This window comes from Suricata suricatta, chromosome 16, assembly GCF_006229205.1.
Source record: "Suricata suricatta isolate VVHF042 chromosome 16, meerkat_22Aug2017_6uvM2_HiC, whole genome shotgun sequence".
In the NCBI taxonomy this organism is placed as follows: domain Eukaryota; kingdom Metazoa; phylum Chordata; class Mammalia; order Carnivora; family Herpestidae; genus Suricata; species Suricata suricatta.
Genome location: NC_043715.1, coordinates 57,190,016 through 57,209,839, shown reverse-complemented (window position 1 = coordinate 57,209,839; position 19,824 = coordinate 57,190,016). Strand labels below are relative to the sequence as shown.

Genomic DNA, 19,824 nt, shown 5'->3' with positions numbered 1-19,824 from the left:
CACCACTGGTCTGAGGTCTTCCATCTTGAATCTCATGGAATTCATCTGCACAGTTTCTTACATGTATTTCCTCCTCTCCCTCCTCACTTCTCCTGGAGTTGGCCCTGGATTCCTCATACGTTCCTGCTTCTGGGAGACTCGCCCATGTTTTGTTCCTTTTCTCTAATTTGTTTCTCTGTTGTGTCCGTGTGTCCTGCCTAGCGTATTATTTCAGCGATTACATATTTTTCTTAATATTTGCTGCATTTAAAAAACGCTTGTTATTTTATCTTGCTGACTACTTTTCTTGTTTCTTGGGTTTATTTCTGTTTCTTGAATGGCCGTCCTAATAGCCCCGTTTCTGAAAATACCTGCGATCCAGCTCTTGTATTCTCCGTCAATTGATTTTGTTTAATGAGCTGCCTCCTTATTTGGCCCCGTGAGTTAGAATCCTTTGGGACAGGACGACTCCTCAGTTCCGGGGAATTTTGTTAAAGGTGGACGTTCAACAGGGTCTAGAGACGGGCCCACAAAGAGAATGATCCCAACCGAAATGTCAGTGGTGCCGGGATTGAGAAATCCTGGAATCGGGGCAGGGACTGTAGCTCGTTAACCTGGCGAAGTCCGGTAAAGTAGAGGCTGACCCGTTCTAGCTCCAATGCCTTCAAGGAGAGGAGATTAATCTACAGTTAATGCTGCCTTTGGTATAATCCTACCAAGTAAGGCCTCAGGTCAGGGCCACAAAGTTAAGCCCCCCTCCCCCAGGGGAAGCCGGCGCTGGAAGAAAGCCCTCTCTGCCTGAGGTTCATAATAGAATCACCAGGAACACAGAGAAGGAGACCAGCCACCGATTTGCCCCACCCTTGGATCTTTCTGTGGGTTGATCTGGTCTAGGGTGGGGCTTGGACAGGAGGTTTTTCAAGCACCCAGGTGATATGGAGTATTACTCAGCCTTAAAAGGAAGACAATCCCATCACTCACTGTAACACCTTGAAAATGCTGAGTGAATTAATCCAGACACAAAAGGATTCAACCGAAAGCAGGGCCTGGTTGCCCGGGGTCAGGCGAGGGTCCTGGGGGTGGTTGTTTACCAGAAGCAGAGTTTCACTCTTAAAAGAGGAAAAGCCCTCCTTGGATGGCAGGGTGGCTGCGTAAAGGTGTGAATGACCTTAATGCCACTGAACTGTGCCCTCAAACGTGGATACGATGGTAAATTTATGGTCCATGTATTTTACTACGATTTAAATTTTTTAATTAAATTTTTTTCAGATTTTATTTTTAAGTCATCTCTGCACCTAATGTGGGGCTCAACTCATAACCCCAAGATCAAGAGTCACACAGTCTACCCACCGAGCTAGCCAGGCGCCCCTTCATTATATATTTTTAAGAAGACACTTGCTTGGGGAACTGGACTAAGGAGGGACCACGGCAGGGTATGTGTCCCCTGGCCTCTGTCTTACTCGGGCGCGTCCCTCACCGGCCGTCTGTGCACCAGCAATGTCTCTCCTCATCAGGACTTCTCGCTAGTCACCGGGACATCTGGAGGGTGATTTGCACCTGCAAGGAAAGCCGTCTCCCTCTTCAAGGGCCCACACCCGCTACCCATCCCTCCACAGACAGTCACCGCTTCTGTCTGGGAGGTCAATGTCATGTTGGAGACGTCACGCAGGCACTCAGTCAACTGTCCCTGCTGAACCCAGCCTCCTGCTCAGAGCCATCAAGGCACCAGACATGGGACCTTCCACATCAGTCCCCAAGAGAATCTGAAGCAAACTGCATTAACAGGGATCAAGGGAGGCATCAAGTAATGATGAAAAGAAGATTCCTCCAGAAATGCATAAAATTTACTTACTTACATGGTAAGACATAGCTTTAAAATATGTGAAAGTTGGGGCACCTGAGTGGCTCAGTCGGTTGAGCATCCGGCTTCAGCTCAGGGCATGATCTCACGGTTCGTGGGTTCGAGCCCCGTGTGGGGCTCTGTGCTGACAGCTCAGAGCCAGGAGCCTGCTTCAGATTCTGTGTCTCTCTCCTCCCCTGCTCCTCCCCTGTTCACACTCTGTCTCTCTCTGTCTCTTAAAGAGAAATAAATGTAAAAAAAATTTTTTTTTAATATGTGAAAGTTTAAAAATGAGTGAACTAGGGGTCACCTGGGTGGTCTGACTTCGGGTAAGACCATGACTTGTGATTTGTGAGTTCGAGCCCAGCATCAGGCTCTGTGTTGACCGCTCAGAGCCTGAAGCCTGCTTCGGATTCTGTGTCTCCCTCTCTCTCTGCTCCTCCCCAACTTGCACTCTGTCTCTCTCTCTCTCAAAAATAAATAAACTTAAAAAAATTAATGAATGAACTAATGAACAGGAGTAGGTCACGTATCCAGGTGTGGATGGCTGCCAGAAATTGGAACTGTACTTAGGCTGTTTATTGAGATAATCCGAGATCCACAGCCTCCGACAGGGTATAACCTGCAGCCCCACACGCGACCCCGTCAGCCTTGACTTTGCCACCGCCACAAATTCCCATGCTAATTAACACAAGAAATCATGGATTATTTGAGAAGCAATACTTTATTCTCTCCTCTCCGTTCCAGATTTCCTTTCCTGGTTTCCAGCCGGAGGGGACGCAGGTGGCAGGAGGGAAGGTGAGCTCGCTACCTGGCAGAATCTTCTTGAGTCAAGACATCAGAGACTCTCAGCGGTAAATGGGATATTCATATCGTATTATTCAATAGCCTGTGTCATGATTGGGATGACTGCAAAGAACACAGTCACTTTGGGGCGCCTGGGTGACCCACTGGGTTAAGCGTCTGAGTCCTGATATCGACGCAGGTCATGATCTCAGGATCTGAGACTGAGCCGTGGGGCTCCGTGCTGAGCGTGGAGCCTGCCTGGGATTCTCTCTCTGTCTCTCTCCAACCCCACCTCATCTACACTCTCTAAAAACAAAACAAACAAGAAACAACAACAACAGCAACAAACAAGCAAGAGAATACAATCTCTTTGCGGGACTTTGGGAATAGTCCCCGATTGCATTAACTAAATGGCTCCAGAATTATTCTTGACTTTGTTACCAACGCTTTATACGTATTCCCAGGACCAGTCAGTGAAACCCGAGACAGTCTCGGGACTTTTGAGGAAATTCTGCCAACGCTCCACATTTTCTACATGGGACTTGGGGCTCGATGCTTAATTTCAAGGTCTCGGTCTCAGCAGAGGGAGCTAGGCAGGGGCTCAGGAGGAGCTGGCGAGAGGCTGCGGAGGAGAGGCTTGGAGGCGGCCAAGACCCAGGGCACCTCCCTCCCCGGGAGCTTTCTTGCTGAGTTCGCCCGTGCCTGTGGGAGACAAAGAGGCAAATTCTGAGTAGTCCTGTTCACTGCCACCCCCCGAACCAGGTCCGTGAGGCTGGGATGAGGAGGGCAGCTTCGGTGCGGTCCACGGCCCATCGCCTTCTCCTTCTCTCTCCCTCGCTCCCTGTTGCTCTGCCCTCCATTCTTTGCATCCACCCGCATAGTCCCCTTTCCCCGGCATTGAAGATGGCACACGGTGGGGGCGGGCCTTTTCCAGAGCCAGAGGGCAGCAGAGGTTGGCGTGGGGCTTAGAGGATTGAGGAGGTGAGTCAGACCCAATGCTGGTTAGACGTCCGACCGATGCTTTCTAGAGGGGCTAGTCCAGCTAGGGGACAAAGGCATGGCGTTCGTTTCCAAAAACAAGGCTCGGGTTGAAGGAACTGGGGTGAGGATCCAGGTGGAGGGGGCTTGATGGCCGGCTCCGTCGCGGTTGGGTAGGAGGGAAGCCAGCACTTGGGTCATCTAATCCACTCCTTTAACAAACATTTTCCAAACGCCTACACATACCATCCGCTTGCACAAGGCAGCGATCAAGACACAGAAGGTCCCTGTTCACGTGGAGCTTAGATTTTACTGGGAGACGAGCAGATAAATGCACAAACCAGAGACGAGGCACATATTGGCAAATATTACTATGGAAATAAAAGGAGGTGACAAAACGGAGGGAAAGTGGGTTCACGTCAGATACAACGGCCAGGGGTGGGCTCTACGGGGGAGGAGCTGGCTAAAACCGTTTCCATGGGAGGCGAAGAATGTGGTCATGCAAAGCTCCAGAGACAGAACATTCCAGACTGAGGCAGCAGCTGGGGCAAAGGCCCTCGAGGGAAATGGACCCGTGTTCTGAGGAAACTGGAATTCAAACGGGGGTCGAAGGACATGCCTGAGCCTGAGCGCAGATGAGCACAGGGTCCACAGGTAGTCGAAAGGCCGGAAATAAAGATCTTACTTCGGACACAGGTCAGAGCCAGAGGTGACCCATGGGGTCCGAGTGAGGGCTGGAGGCAAAGGCCTGGGGGTGGAGTTAGGCCAGATCAAGGTTTGGGAACGGGCTCCTCCCTGGAAAACCACCGGGTTGTGGGGAATGTCCGCGGTTAGCTGGGAAATTTGTGTTGGCCAGGGAACCGTCATGGCCACAATGGGTGTTCAGAGTTGACCCTCAGAGCTCCTCTGGCCATGTCTCCTGTCCCTGTTTGTATCTCTTCCTCTCCTCTGCATCTCCGTGCTCACCTGCCGTCTCTGGTTTGGCCAACGTCTCCCTCGGACTCCTCCCGGAGGCCCGCTGAGGATGGGGCTTGGGCCGCCCATCTAGGAGCAAAACCAGTTAAGGGCTTGGACCCGAGCGTCATGACTGTAGTTCTCTTATTTCCTGGGAATCTCGTACTTTGTGGTTCCCATTCAGGGTCATTTCCCCCAGCCCGGGATACTTGGTAACATGTGGGGACACTGCCTTCTCCAGTCCCCTAGTGGGTGGAGGCCAGGGGCACGGCTAAACATCCTGCAGCAGACCCAGGCATCTGAACCCCCGTGCACAGCCGTGATTCTTTCCATTCATGAGAGGGGGGGACGGGGGGGGGGCGGGTCCCAGAGACGTGACGTGGCCAGGCCAGCAGACAAGGCAACAAGACCAGGGGACGAGCAAGGACGAACTGAATGTGGACCTTGCAGGGAGAGAATATTAAAAATGGCAACCGTAGGGGCGCCTGGGGGCTCCGACGGCTAAGCGTCCGACTCTTGGTTTTGGCTCAGGTTAGGGTCTCACAGTTCATGAGCCTGAATCAGGCTCTGTGCAGACAGTGTGGAGCCTGCCTGGGATTCCCTCTCTCTCTCCCCCATCCCCAAAAAACTTAAATTAAATAAATAAAAAAGAAAAGATAGATAAATGGCAACCGTGACTCCTTCTGTCGTCATATGCCAGACAGTGAGCTGCCTCTGTCACCGAGCCACACGACAGAACCATTGGGAGTTTCCAATGACACGGTTCTGCAGGTATTTGAGGCTGGAAGGAATGGCCCTTCCCCAAGCTCTCCCCCCACCCACCGGTAGGTGGCGCAGTGAGGAGCCGGGACGGAGCCCACAGGTGCCGGTTTCCAAAGCCGGCAGCTGGCAGGCGAGGACGGTGGTGGAGACGACCCCCCGCCCCCCACGCAGTCACCAGTGGCCTTCCACAGGTCTAGGACTTCCAGGGCCGGCTTCTCCTTTCCTCTGCTGCTGCGGTCCCTGCTCTGAGGAAGGTGGAGCTCTGGGGGGGGTGGGAGGCAGGGGAGCACAGGGCCCGGGTCTGTGAGGTGGCAACGGTAACTCGGGGAACCCAGCAATCCTGTACCACTATTCCCTTGGTGGGGCAGTGTCACCAAATCCAGGGGACAGAGTCCCTACGGGCAGGTGAGGAGGCTGTCCAGAGTCACCGCACCACTAAGAGGCAGAACTGGGTTCTGAACCCACCCCTGTCTGGATCCAAACCTCGAGTCCTTCCCGCTCTGCCACACGGTGCCGGAAGCCCGGGTTTCCCTGGACCACCGAGTGGCCCCTGCCTTGACCTTGAGCATCACCGAGAAGCAGCTGCCGGAGCTGTCGCTGAGCCCGCACGTGAGAGCACAGGGCGGAGGCGCGGGGGGGGGGGGGGGGGGGGGAGGCCGCGACGGAGGGACAGAGGGGACAGGAGTGACGCGGGGGTTCCTGGGGCTGGTCCGGGTCACTTCATCCTCTGCGTGCGGCAGGGGACCAGCACGAGCCCACTGAACAGGTGGGGAAACTGAGGCTCGCGGAGACACCGGCTGGGATGTGGACACGCGCCCATCCCTCTGCTAGACTAGCTCTCGAGACGGTCAGGAAACAAAGCCGCGGCCCGCGAAGGCGAGGGGCCCTGCGGCCAGCCCCCCGCGGCCTCACTCACCGGGACCCAGGAGGTAGCCGGCACTGTTGAGGGTCCAGCCTCCTCGGCCCTAGACGGGGGCGGAGAGAGCAGACTCAGCCGGCAGGACGGCGGGTCTCCGCCGCGCAGGCTCACGGCTCCGGGACCCCGCGCTTCGCTGGCGGAAACCGCAGGCTTCGGGGCGCCGGCCACGCGGAACCACCAGGCAGCTTAAAGGCACTGCCGTAAGCCTTTTCCACGCCGCACCGCGAGCACTGCACACGCGTGCACGCGCACGCACACCCACAAGCACGCGTGCGCACGCGCACCCACAAGCACATGCACGCGCACACCCACCCACACGTGTGGGGTCAAACCCAGGCTGCATCACGGGATGGCTTTAGCCACGTCGCTGCGGCCCTCCCATCATCACAGCGGCCCACGTGACTTGTGGGCTCACTCCCCGCGGGCATCCGTTCCAAGCAGGGCGGGCTGCGTGATGGGGCGGGCGGGCAGGACCCTGTGAAGATGGGGCCCCTTGCTCAAACACCATCAAGGGTGTCCAGGCGGCCACAGTGGAGCGGGAGGCCCAGCACAGATGCCCCTGGGCGGGTGGGCGGCCCGGAAGATGGCGAGCCCGTCCACGCCTGCTCTGGTCCTAAGTCCTTGACATCGTCCCCACGACACCAGAGTCAGGCTGGAACTCGGATTAGCTTCCTTAATGAAACTTGCGTTGAGATTTGCCAGCTTGCCTAGACCAAGCCAGGAAGCAGCTAGAGCTGGCCTTCTGACCCCAGGCGGATTTCAGTCTCTTTACGACCACTGTACCCAATATTTATGCCTCAGTTTTCCCTTCTGTAAAATGGGGAGTAACGAGGCCAAATTACTGGATGGAACTGGCATGGAACTGGCATAGCCCGGTTCCTGGGGCCAGGAAGGCACTCACACCCACCGACCCTCGTCAGACCTGCCCGGCATCCCGGTCAGAGGGTCGCCATCGGCCCCCTGGTGACACAGGAGCCAGGGCAGCTCCGAGATGCTGGGGTGCTCTGGGCCGGGAAGTGCGCCGGCCAGTGAGCCTGTCACAGAGGAGCTGGGTGAACTGCCCAGTGCTGTGGTCTCACTAAGCACTGGGAGGGACCGAGACCTCAATTAGGCAACTTGCCAGGAGGCCTGCAGCTAACAGGTGGGAACGGGGTGCCAACCCCACCTCCGCAGCCCCGCTCCCAGTCAGCGGCCCCCAGGCCAGCGGCCTCAGGCTCCGGACCCGGGTCCTGCTGCCCACTGGGATGGCAGGGAGCTCTGCCTTTGAAGGCGTCTTTTTCTGCCTCAGGGCCATGCCAATCCTTAGGATGTTTGTGCCTCCTGGCCTCTGGGTCGTGGGTTCAGCAGACCCCCGCCGCCACCCCCACCCAGGGCCAAGGCGCCCCCAGGGCCCTGGCTCGTGGCTTGTGGGGAAGAATCAGGAAGGTAGTGACGGGGCGGAGGGAGGCGCAGGTGCAGAGGGCTGCTCCGAGGTCTCACCTGGTGGACCGGTGCAGAGGTGGGGGTGGCCGCCAGGCTGAGCAAGATGGCCAGGGTGACGACCAGGCAGCCCGCGGGAGCCATCTGAGGGCCGGAAGGGCAGGCGCTGGGAGCTACAGGAGGTTGTCAAGGGAGGGTAGTGAGTGTGTTTATTTATTTCTAGTTCCGTTAAGGTAATATTGCTGTTCAAGAAATTTCCTGCCTTCGGGCGCCTGGGTGGCTCAGTCACTTGAGCGTCTGACTTCAGCTCAGGTCATGATCTCACAGTTCATGGGTTTGAGCCCCGTGTCGGGCTCTGTGCTGACAGCTCAGAGCCTGGAGCCTGCTTCACATTCTGTGTCTCCCTCTCTCTCTGCCCCTCCCCTGCTCACACTCTGTTTCTCTCTCTCTCTCTCTCTCTCTCAAAAATAAGTAAACATTTTTTTAATTAAAAAAAAAAAGAAAAAAGAAACTCCCTGCCTTTCGAACACACGCACACACCCACGGGCACACACCCGAGACACGCAGGCGCATGCCCATCACCTTCACATACTTCCTTGCATTTTCTTTAATGTTTTATTTATTTTTGTGAGAGAGCCAGCGTGAGCAGGGGAGGGTCAGAGAGAGAGGGAGACACAGAAACCAAAGTCAGGCTCCAGGCTCTGAGCTGTCAGCACAGAGCCCGACGCAGGGCTCGAACTCATGAACCATGAGATCATGCCCTGAGCCGAAGTCGGATGCTTAATCGACTGAGCCACTCAAGCGCCCCTCCTTGCATTTTTTTATTGTTTGTTTCAGTTTTTTGTTTGTTTTGTAAACAGGAGATATGTCCGGACTTGTTTTTTCTCTCTCGGTCTTACTGAGCTACAAGGGACACCCAGCACCACGTGGAAGGTATGCAGACCGGCGGACTCACACATACGCACCAGCCAGAGGGTCACCTCGCAAGCCCGTTAGCAGCATCTGGCACCTCCCGGTGGGGACAACACGTTCTCTTCTGAGTGAGAACTAACAGCATCTACTCTCTTTCTCTGGACCTTTCAAACACACAGCCACGGGGCCGGGCCATCCCGGGTCCTGCACCTGACCTCCTGCACAGCCCCGCCCCTCTGGTGAGCCTCCCCTCTGATCTCTTTCCCTGAGTGGCTTCGGGTTTTTCTCCGAGTCCGCAGGCAAGCGAGATCACTCATCTTCCTCTGTCTGACTTTTAACAAACCGCAAAGTGCACAGCACCGTCGGAGGCTAACCTCTGTGTCTTTCTGTCTCAAACACATGACAGAAAAATAAAACCAACGCTTCCGAGCTCATTGCTGGTTTTTTGTGGAGCTCCATTTTGAACGCGTTTGTTTAAGTAAAAAACGCAGAGAGTTGGTTGAGGGAAAGCGCTGAAGGAGGTGGGCCAACGACGGGGTGTTGGGTACGTAACCCCAAAGCCCCGCGGTGCACGGGTGACCAAAGTTTAAGAGTCACAGCGGGAGCGCCTGGGTGGCTCAGTCGGTTAAGCAGTCGACTTCAGCTCAGGTCATGATCCCACGGTTTGTGGGTTCGAGCCCCGCATCGGGCTCGGTGCTGACAGCTAGCTCAGAGCCTGGAGCCTGTTTCTGATTCTGTCTCCCTGTCTCTCTGACCCTCCCCCGCTCACACTCTGTGTGTCTCTCTCTCAAAAATAAAAATAAAATGTTAAAAAAAAAGAGTCACAGAGGCGTTACCCCCTCTCCATCCTTCCGGACCCCGTTTCTCCGCGTCCCCGCCACCCCTGGTTGCCCTCCTGCCTCCCCCCTCCTCTTACCTCAGTTGGCAGGTGCCCCCAGCTCTCTCGGGGTCCAGCTCCTCCACGGCAGCTTTTATGCCTCCCGAGGAGGGAGGAGGCCGGCACAGCAGGGGAGAGGGAGGGGGTCAGCAATTAGTGGGGGAGACGGGAGAGTGCCAAGGCTGGAGGAGGGGTGAGGCTGCACGCACACCGGGGGCTTTTATGAGCTGAGCTCAAAATAGGATACCCCCACAGGGAAGTGTTTCTCTGCCCCGCCTCAGTTTCCCCTGCAGACCCTCTAACCTGAGACGTTCGCTGCCCCTCCTCCTCCCTCCCTGCCCCTCTCCCAGGAGCCCTGTGCTTCAGGTTCTTGTGTCCTCGAGGACCCCCCAGCCTGGGCCTGGGTGCGTCTGGGGCCCAGCACCAGGGGTCTCCACCCACGACCCCACAGCGCTAGGCTCCCTGTAGTCTCTCCACGTCTCCGCGGCTCTCCCGCTCTTCTGCTTCCCCCCTGCATCCTCACCTGGTTCACCGTCTCCCCTCCCTGGAGAATAGGCTGGGTGAGGGGCCCCAAGGCACCTTTCTCATCCGGATCCCGGACCCCGCTGTTCCTCAGGGACATTTGGCCACGCCCACAGGCTTTTTCCTTTTCTCATCATGACTTGGGGGTGCTTCTGGCATCCTGGAGAGGGCGGTGAGGCCAAGGGTGCTGTGCAGGGTCCTGCGGTGCACAGGACGGCCCCAGAGCGAACAACCCAGCCCCAGAGGTCAAGAGCCCCACCGATGAGAAAGTCTGCAATAGCCCCTGGAGCGGTGCCGTGTGTGTGTGTGTGTGTGTGTGTGTGTGTGTGTGTGTGTGACCTCGCTCTCTGTTGTTGTTTAATCTGTCTCTTTGTTTCTGTCCCTCTTCGCCGAGAGCAGCAGGTTTCCAGGCGAAGGAGCCCTGGCAGCAAGGAAGGGCTCGAGCCCTGGCTCTGCCCTCTGCTCCCTGAAGTCCCCGGCCTCGCCAGGCAGGGGTCCCCGTCTGCCCCGCGCAGAGCTCATCTGTACCTTCTTTCCACCCTTTTCAACCCTACCCCCGCAGAAGGGGCGTCCTCATCTCGGTTATAAAGTGAAGACCCTTGGGGCACCAAGGTGAAGCATCGACCGGCTCAGGTCATGATCTCAGGGTTTGTGAGTTCGAGCCCCACATGGGGCTCTGTGCTGACGGCGCAGAGCCTGGAGCTGCTTCCAATTCTGTGCGTCTCCCTCTCTCTGCCCCTGCCCTGCTGACACTCTGTCTCTCTCTCTCAAAAATAAAAATAAACAAAAAAAAGAACATTAAAAAATAAATAAAATGAAGACCCTGGACCAGGGGTAGAGTGAGAGCAAGAAACAGGACCACAAAGACGCCTGTTTGCTCCCATTTTCATTTCCGGGCACCCGTGGCCTCTCTTCTGGAGGGGAAGGGGAGGAAGTGACAGGAAGGTACAAATGGCTTTGCTGGGAAAGAGGGGGAAGGAGGAGGTGCGGTGCCCGCGGAGGGCAAAGAAGGACAGACGTGGTTTCCTGGAGACCGAGGGAGAGTCAGAGGAAAGAGCCCGGGCCTCCTCATTAGCGAGGTCCGGAGAAATAAGTGAAGGGGGGCCAAATCTCCTGCAAAACAAAACAGGACTGAGGTGTGGGGGAGAAATGTCACTCTCTGCGTCTCTGTGGCTGAGCCCGCTGTCTGTCGTGAGCCGTCATTCCCCTTATCGATTTGGAAACATAGAAACGAAGGCTCCCTTCCCAAGGTGCACACCGCAGTTCCCCGTCTGACCTTTATTTGCTCTTTTTGGTGATGAGTCTGCTGGGTTTTATCTGAATCTCTCGAAGCGTTCCAGTGCCTGGAGGACGGGAACCCACACCTGGCCCGAGCGGGTGACCGGCAGTCGAAACACCCTTCCTACCAAAGACGGGTACGGGGTGCCTGATTGTCCTGCATCCCGGTCCACAATGCAATGAGCCAGTGATTCCGGCCAGCGAAAGCGAAAAAGATCCTTGCCGGGGCTTCTGGAAGGAAAAAAATTCTTCTCTTTTTAATGTTTTATTTTGAAATAATTTTAGACTTACTGGGAAGTTATCCAAATAATTCCCCAATACTCAGATTCCATTTTTCCTGTATTTGATTTCTCTGCAACCCCCCCACCCCGTCTACCTCTCTCCTCTCTGCATATACGCTTGTAAATATTCTGAACCGTTTGAGTCACAAACATTATGCCCCCTCACCCCTAAATTCTTCCACAGGTCTCCCCAAAACAGGAACATTCTAGGACGCCTGGTGGCTCAGTGACGTAAGCGTCCAACTCTTAGTTTTGGCTCAGGTCAGGAGCTCAGGTTTGGTGGGTCTGAGCCCCGCATTGGGCTCTGTGCTGACAGCATGGAGCCTGCCTGGGAGTCTCTCTCCTTCTCTCTTGGCCCGCTCCCTGCTTGGTCGCTGACTCTCAGAGTCCTTTTTTTTTTTTTTAAACTTTTTTTTTTAAATTTTTTTTTAATGTTTTATTTATTTTTGATACAGAGAGAGACAGAGCATGAGAGGGGGAGGGGCAGAGAGAGAAGGACACAGAACCAGAAGCAGGCTCCAGGCTCTGAGCTAGCTGTCAGCACAGAGCCTGATGCGGGGCTCGAACCCACGAACGTGAGATCTGACCTGAGCCGAAGTCGGAGGCTTACTTACCCGACTGAGCCACCCAGGCGCCCCTCAGAGTCCTTTTAAAAAAAGGACTTTCTCTAACATAACCACAGCGAGATTATCAATGTTGTAAAGTGTATGTTGACACCCTACTAATATCTGTGCTACGGACCTTATTAGCATGTCACCAATTGTCCTAATAATGGCTTTGATAGCAAAACAAACAAACAAACAAACAGAAAAGCCAAAGAAAGCCCTCCGTGCTCCCGCACAGCTCCAGGGTTGTCTCCGTCTTTCACGACCTTGACGTTGGGAGCACCAGTGAGCTGTGCTGCGGGACGCTTCTCAGTTTGGGTTTGTCTGACGCTTTCTCGTGACTACCTCTGGGTGACCCGTGCGGGCAGGAAAGGCACAGAAGTCCGTGAGCGGGTGGTGGTGGTGTGTAAGTGTAAATCATGTCTCCCTGGGTGCAGCCGGCCACGGGAACTCGGGACATCAATGCCTCCCGCTCCGGGGGTGGGAACTTCCATGGCCCGGTTAAGGCAGCTTCGGCCGGACCTCCCCGCTGTGAAGTGACTTTTTGTCCCTTTGTAATTGATAAATGTCTTGTGGGGAGATACTTGGAGACGACCTAGGTGTGTTTTCTCAGTCTTTTGAGAGCGTTTGGGAAGCCTATCTCTACATAGGTAGGTAGTAGGTGTTCCTCTGAATCTCTTCCTTGAAAATGCGCCCAGAGTTCCGTGTCACCATGAGTGGGAACAAAACGCAGGATTGGAACTGAAACACAGAAGGCAGGATGGGAAGACAGAGAAACTGAATCAGAGAACACGGAGAAGCAGAGTCACCCAGATCTGAAAACTCCCCTCAATCCTGCGCTTCCCATAGTCTGCTCCTTTGTTGTCATTAAGCCAATTTGAGTTGATGTTTTTTTAATTTTAGAGAAAGAGAGCCAGCACGAGTGGGGGAAGGGGAATCACAAGCAGGCTTCGTGCTCAGTGGGGAGCCCGGCATAGGGCTTGATCCCATGACTCTGGATCATGATCTGAGATGAAATCAACAGTCAGACACTCGACTGACTGAGCCACCCAGGCTCCCGTAAGTTGGATTTTTAAAAGAACAGCTTGATTGAGGCATAAGGAGGAACAAAGAACTGCACCTGTTGATCAGCGTCCATGGTGCTGGCACCACAATCCAGGTAACTGACACACCAGCGTCTCCTGCGTCCCTTTGTTTGGGGTCTTGGGTGTGTGTGTGTACGCACGCGCACACAACATGAAATCTGCCCCCTAGCGGATCTTGACGTGGGCAAGGCTGTTGTACGGAGGATCTCCAGAACACAGCATCTAGTGTAACCGAGAGCCTTCTCCGACCGCGAGGGTGTGGAGCCGGGAATCAGTACCGGGAGTGGACGGGAGAGGTCACAAGCATGTCAGACTCGAACGACAGGCTGCTATACAGCCAACACGGCTGAGAAAATCAAAAGGGAAATTGGAAAATGTCTTAAAGGGCTCCTGGGTGGTTCAGTTCATTAAGCGTCAGACTTTGACTCAGGTCATCATCTCAGGGTTCATGAGTTCGAGCCCCGCGTCGGGCTCTGTGCTGATAGTGCAGAGCCTGCTTGGGATTCTCTTTCTCCCTCTCTCTGCCCTTCCCACACTTGAACACACTGGTTCTCTCTACTCTCTCTCTCAAAATAAGTAAACTTAAAAAAAATGTCTTGGGTTAGGCTGGATGACTTGGATTCTAGAACTTGCACTGAACGCTTCCCGAGACCACACCTCCCATCTCCAGCAGTCCATTCGTTTTCTTTTTTTTTTTAATGTTTTATTTATTTTTGATACAGAGAGAGACAGAGAATGAGAGGGGGAAGGGGCAGAGAGAGGAGGAGACACAGAACCGGAAGCAGGCTCCAGGCTCTGAGCTAGCTGTCAGCACAGAGCCTGACGCGGGGCTCGAACCCACGAACGTGAGATCTGACCTGAGCCGAAGTCGGAGGCTTAACCGACTGAGCCACCCAGGTGCCCCCATCCGTTTTCTTGGGGTGCGCTGTGAGGCATGAACGCTGGTGATGATGAGCCGCAGGCACCTGCAGGAGACCAGATGCGGGAGAACCCCTACCCCACCCCTACTCTCCACACACACTCTGCTTCTGCTGGGAGCATCCCTGGGATGCTGAGCCAAAGGAACTGATGGCCACTGAGTTTGTTTTCCATCAGGTGCTCGGGGAAATGAGGGAGGAAGATTCAGCTGGCCCCCAGCTAAAAATGTATTTAAGGGTCTAAGGGATGAAGGTTGTGAGCTGAGAGACAGAGTTGAGAAAAAATAGAGAATTAGAGACAGATAGACAGACAGATAGATAGATAGATAGATAGATAGATAGATAGATAGACAGACAGATGATAGAAAGAAAGGAGACAGATGAATGATGGATGGATGGACGGACGGATGGAGGGACAAAACAGAAAAAGACGCAGAAGGTCAGAGAGAATATTTGCATCTAAGATTCGATTCCCGCTATTCCTCGGAGTGAAGGGAATGCAACAAGCATTTGCAGAGCGATGCTAAGTGGGTGATGAAAACGATGGCGTGTGAGTCAGACTTTTATGTCAGGAGTACAGCGTCTCTATATGCACTATCTCATCGAATCTGAAAAATACCCCTGTGAAATGGGCAGTGTTGTGGTCTCATTTTATTTATCTTACTTTTATGTTTGTTTATTTAGAGAGCTCACAGGGGAGAGGGGGAGGGGAGGAGAGAGAGAGAGAGAGAGAGAGAGAGAGAGAGAGAGAGAGAGAGAGAGAGAATCCCAAGCATGCTCCAGGATCAGCACGGAGCCCAGCTTGGGGCTCGATCCCACAACCCTGGGATCACAATTGAGCCTAAATCAAGAGCTGGACACTCAACCCATCAGGCCACCCAGGTGCCCCCACCTTGTGATCTCATTTTAGTGGGAGAATGTAGACTCTGAGAGTTGAAATAATGCAACGTCTTTAGAGGTCACGGTGAAGGGGTTTCTTCATCTTTAGAAGTTTTTTTTAATTATAAAAATAATAATATCTTCACAAAGTTGCTACAGCACAATTAAACACTGAGGACTCTGCACATAAAGCAGGCTGGGAAGGGACCCGCTGGGGAAAGGCGCCCTCCTCAAATATCATGATCAGGGGCGCCTGGGGGCTCAGCTGCTTAAGCGTCAGACTCCTGGTTTCGGCCTAGGTCATGGTCTCGTGGTCTCGTGGCCTTGAGCCCTGCGTCAGGCTCTCTGCTGACAGCAGTGTGGAGCCTGCTTGGAAATCTCTCTCCCTTTCAAAATAAATGAACTTTAAAAATATCATAATCATATTTCCATTAATCATAGGCGCTAACTGGGCTCTACGTGATGTCCGGAGGACACCGCACATCTGACCTCACTGAACCCTCCTGATAACCCAGTGAGGTAGGCGTTACCTTCCCTGAGCCAGTGACAAACACGGAGGCTCAGAGAGGTCAAGTAACTTTCCCAAGATTGCACAGATAGTAAATAAGCAGTTCCAAACCCAGGCATTTGGACTCTGGAGCCTATTTGCATCATGCAGCCATGCCTCCAAGTACGTCTCCGCAGTTTGTGTGACTGGAAAATAGGGGACAGGGTTGGATCCAAGGTCACGAGTGACTTAGCGGAGGATGCTTTGTTCTTCACCTGGAGTGGACTCACCACCCCACACACATCTTATCTACTCCCAGCGATGTCTCTGAGTTGCCTGCTTTCATCTTCTCCTCCCCCCTACACCTGTTTTCCACACAACAGCCAAAATACTGCCCTTAAAATACAAACAGGATCATGCAGTGCCTGCCCCAAACCCTCCAGGGGCTTCCGAGCCTCCCGAATTTATAATTACCCTCCAGCGTCAGCCCAGACATTCATGACCCTTCCTCCCCTCCCTCCTCACTCCAGCCACCCGGGCCTCCTGCCCACATGGCGCTCTACCTGGGCCGCGGATCTGGCTGTCCCCTCTCTGCAAGCTCATCCCCAAGGCCTCACCCGCGCCCCTCCTCAGACCGACTCTTCCGTCTCCACCGCCCGCTCCCAAACGTGCCCAGGACCATGGGAGCGTAAGCTCAGCTGGGCAGGGACTTCGCCTTGGTCCACTGCTGTCCGTAGGGCCCTTGACTGGTACCGGCCACAGCAGGTGCTGCATAATGATCTCTGAACCAACGGAGGGGTTTTAGCCGAGGGGCTGCCCTGCCGGCCCCACCCCTTCCCGCTCCCACCCTGCACGGGGCCCTGCGGCTCCCTCCTTGCCCTGGACCGCGGGCTGGCCTTGCAGCGGGCTCTGGCTAGGGAAATGTGGCGGGAGATGCGCGCTGGCGCCCAGCCGTCGCCCGCGAGGTCTTGCACACCCCTGCCTCCGCCGCGGGCGGTCAGAGGGGGCGCCCCGCCCGCGACAAGGCTGAGCGCGCTTCTGACGGCCGACTCCCATCTTCCCTCGGACCCTCACCCCGTCACCGCCGGCCGCGCATTTGCAGCAGGGCTGAGGGGCCTGGGGAGGGGGGCACCTAGGCTTGGCCCGGGGTAGGGGTGACGGAGATGAAGGAAGGGCGCAGCTGCGGGGTGTATTTGGGGGAGTGGACGCAGGGAACCAGTGAGCAGGCACCCTGGGCAGAGACGCCGATCAGGCCGCCCGGCGCCCCTGTTCACCGGCTGGCCGGTGGGCTCGCGGCGGGCGTGCCGCCCCCTGTGGGGAAGGCGGGGTGCAGCAGCCACAGGGGAGCCCCCCGGGCACCTGCGAGCTGCCCAGGGGACCTACGACAACTGTCTCCCTTCCTGTCGCTGACGAAGGAAGTGGGGAGGCCGCGGCCGGCCTCCGGAACCACGAGCCGGGCTCTCCGGTGCGCGGTGCCCGGGGGCGAGCACCGGCGGGGCGGAGAAGGCGGCCTGTCGCAGGGGGGCACGGGCGTCCCCAGCCTCCTCGCGGCGACCTCGGCGGGCGGTGCTGGCTTCCACCTGCTCCCTTCCCGGAGACGCCGAGTCTGCGACCCTCACGCCGTCCCCTCTCGGCTCCCCATCACCGCAGTCTGTGCGAAGCCGGTTTATTTGGCTCGTTAGTGGCTGACGCCGGGTCAGCGGGAAGAGGCACGCGGGAGCCTGGTTAGCGGGGGAGGAAGGAGGCCGCGTCCAGGCGGGCGAGGGGCCCCAGGACCGTGAGCCCTGGCCCACCAGACGCTCCACGACGTCTTAGGAGCCAGCTCTGGGACGTCAACCTCGAACCCCGGAGTGGCGACAGCGACCTCCAGACAGGTGCTGGTCAAACACGGTTTCATTTACAAGACGACCCTCAGGGAGGACTCGGTCTTAATGCTCTAGCATGATTTTGTCAGGAGGCACTGCTGAATCTTGTCCTTATTTCCAGGCCCTGGGCTTTGCCCAACAGTGTGGGTGCACCCCCCACCCCCCCGCCGTCGCCGCCACCCCAGCCACATGGAGACAGCACCCGTGGCCGGCGGGGCTGGGGCTCCCCAGGTGGTCCCGTCCGCAGCGCCCTGCACCCCCCGCGGCAGCCGGCAGGGACCTTGTTTCAGCCTTCTGGCATCTTCTCCCGCGCAGGGGCCGGGGCCGCCCCCTAGTCCTGGATGGGCTATGGAAGCAGAAGTCAGATGTGCCCCCTGGTGGGCACCGACGGGCGAGCACCTGGGTGCCCACCTCCCCATCTCCTGAGTTGTCTCCCAGGCGTGCCTCCGTGGTCCCTCCAGCCCTAACCAGGACGGAGGCTCACGGAGGAGCGCCGGGAAGCGGGGATCCACACCGACGGGTGCAGTGTGTGCGGGGCAGGGGTTCCTGGAGCAAACAGGGTATGGGGGCGCTCGTCCGAAGGGCTGGGGCAGCGTCTGTGCTGGTGGCAGAGGTGGGGAACTGAGGGACACAGGAGCCTGTCAAGGGTCACTAGGTGATGAGTAGGCCTGGCACTGGGGTCGGATGCCCACTTCACACCCACGCATGCCCAGTCGCTTCCCCTTTGGGAGCCTCAGTTTCCCCATCCGTGAACAGGGGTGGCAGCAGCCTTTGCCTCGTTGGGTTAACGGTGATAAGGGAGATGGGTGGGTTTCGGCAGTGACAGAGGACCCGGTACATGGCCAGCACCAGGTTTTGCCGTTACCACCGGAACCCCGTCCTCAGAACCCCGCCCCCTCACACTCCCCCTTCAGGCTCCCCCTACAGCCCTGCTGAGGTCCTGCAGCAGCGGACATGGCTTCTCCAGGCCGCTTTCCTCGGGAGGACAGGAGGCACACGGGGACATGGCACTCTGGGAGCATGATGAGGGCACCAGGAAGATGGTGTGAGCGGGCGCTCGAGCTGACAGTGCTGTGTCCGCGTCCACTGCCCCCTGAACTTCCGACAAGAGGCCCTTCCCACACGTCTCACAGCCGGGGCTGAGCCCTCGGGACAGACACTCGTCATTCCTGGACGCTGCCAGGCACCCAGACCCGCCTCGGCTGTCCGGGGACTGTCCTGCCTCACGGGTCTCGGAAGGTGGAGCCAGCCTCCAGCCACAGACGCCGACGGTCCGACAGTCCAGTGAGCCGCTTTCCCAGACTCACTTGCGGGGTGCAGTGTGGTCTGGGTTTCACTGGTCAGATGCACCAGCATCTTCCTAAGGGAAGGCACCAGGGATCGGCCCCCAGGCCTCTGTGCTGACATGAGGGTAAGGGGTGGGGGAGACAGCACCCCTACGAGGCTGGCCAGGGTCTGCACTCGACAGTGAGCCACGCCCAGTTCCCTCCTCAACCCTCTCTGGGAGGTCCCAGACCCACCGCCCCCAAGCTCATACCCTATCTTCACCAAGAGACTGGATTCTGCTCTTGGCAAAATGGGCTACCCCAGACCTACCGATACTGGTATTTGGGGGTCCCCAGGAATGGGTGGCTTCCCAAAATTACTATTCTAGCAATGGACATTTAAATCTGTTTACAGATGTGAACAGGGAAGCCCAGAGGAGGTAAAAGCTAAGATCATGCAGCCAGGAGGCCACAGAGCGAGATCAGAACCCAAGCGGGTCTGGCGCTAGGCCAGTCCCTCCTCCCAGCCTCCGTAAGTCCGCAGTGCAGCGAGCCGCTCCTGGGCCTCTCCATGGGCGGGATGAAACCCTCCTCCTCCTCGTCTCCAGGCTCAAGAACGAGGAACTGGTGCCCACGGCCTCCTGGCAGTGGGGGTCCAACACGAGGCCTGCCTACGACAGAACCTGAAACTGCGGTCTGCACACCTCATCAGTGACTTTATTACTCTCCATATGCTGGTGAACGGTCTCCGCGGCGCATCCAGGGGCAAGCATCTCTGTCCTTTACAGCCTTCCAGGCCGCAGAGAGGAGCAAGACCAGGAGAACCACCAGCAGAGCCTGGTCCATGCTGTGCGAACAACTGGCCCCTTCCTGCCCTCCCCCTCCCCAGCTGGGGAGCGGTCTCCCTTCCTTCCGCCTCCTCCGGATCCAGCCCCGCCCTGCGCTCCACTTCTGGGCTCCAGGGCCTCCTCCCGCCAGGGTAGGAGGCAGGTGCAGGGGGGAGAGGCGGGGCTTGTAGGGCCACCGAGTAGGGCGGGAGGACAAAAGGCCAGGAACAGGAACTGGGGCCGGGACAGAAAGAACAGGGGAAGGTTCGACGTGACAGCCCCGGCCGGTCAGGCCAGGAGCCGGGCAGCACCGGGGGCGGCGGGCGCTACCCCAAGGGCCAGGCCGGAAAGGGGACCCCGCCGCCGCCGCCCCCCGGCCCCGCCGCC

At 56.7% G+C, this 19,824-nt stretch overlaps 1 long non-coding RNA gene across 1 annotated transcript; it reads right to left on the bottom strand.

Moving 5' to 3' along the window:
• Nucleotides 1-2,884: 2,884 nt before the first annotated feature.
• Nucleotides 2,885-6,350, bottom strand: LOC115280130. The gene is made up of 4 exons (XR_003903676.1): nucleotides 6,216-6,350; nucleotides 5,475-5,561; nucleotides 4,550-4,627; nucleotides 2,885-3,307 (listed from the first exon to the last, which is right to left on the bottom strand). It is a non-coding gene; the product is annotated as an uncharacterized LOC115280130 (long non-coding RNA).
• Between the last annotated feature and the right edge of the window lie 13,474 nt (nucleotides 6,351-19,824).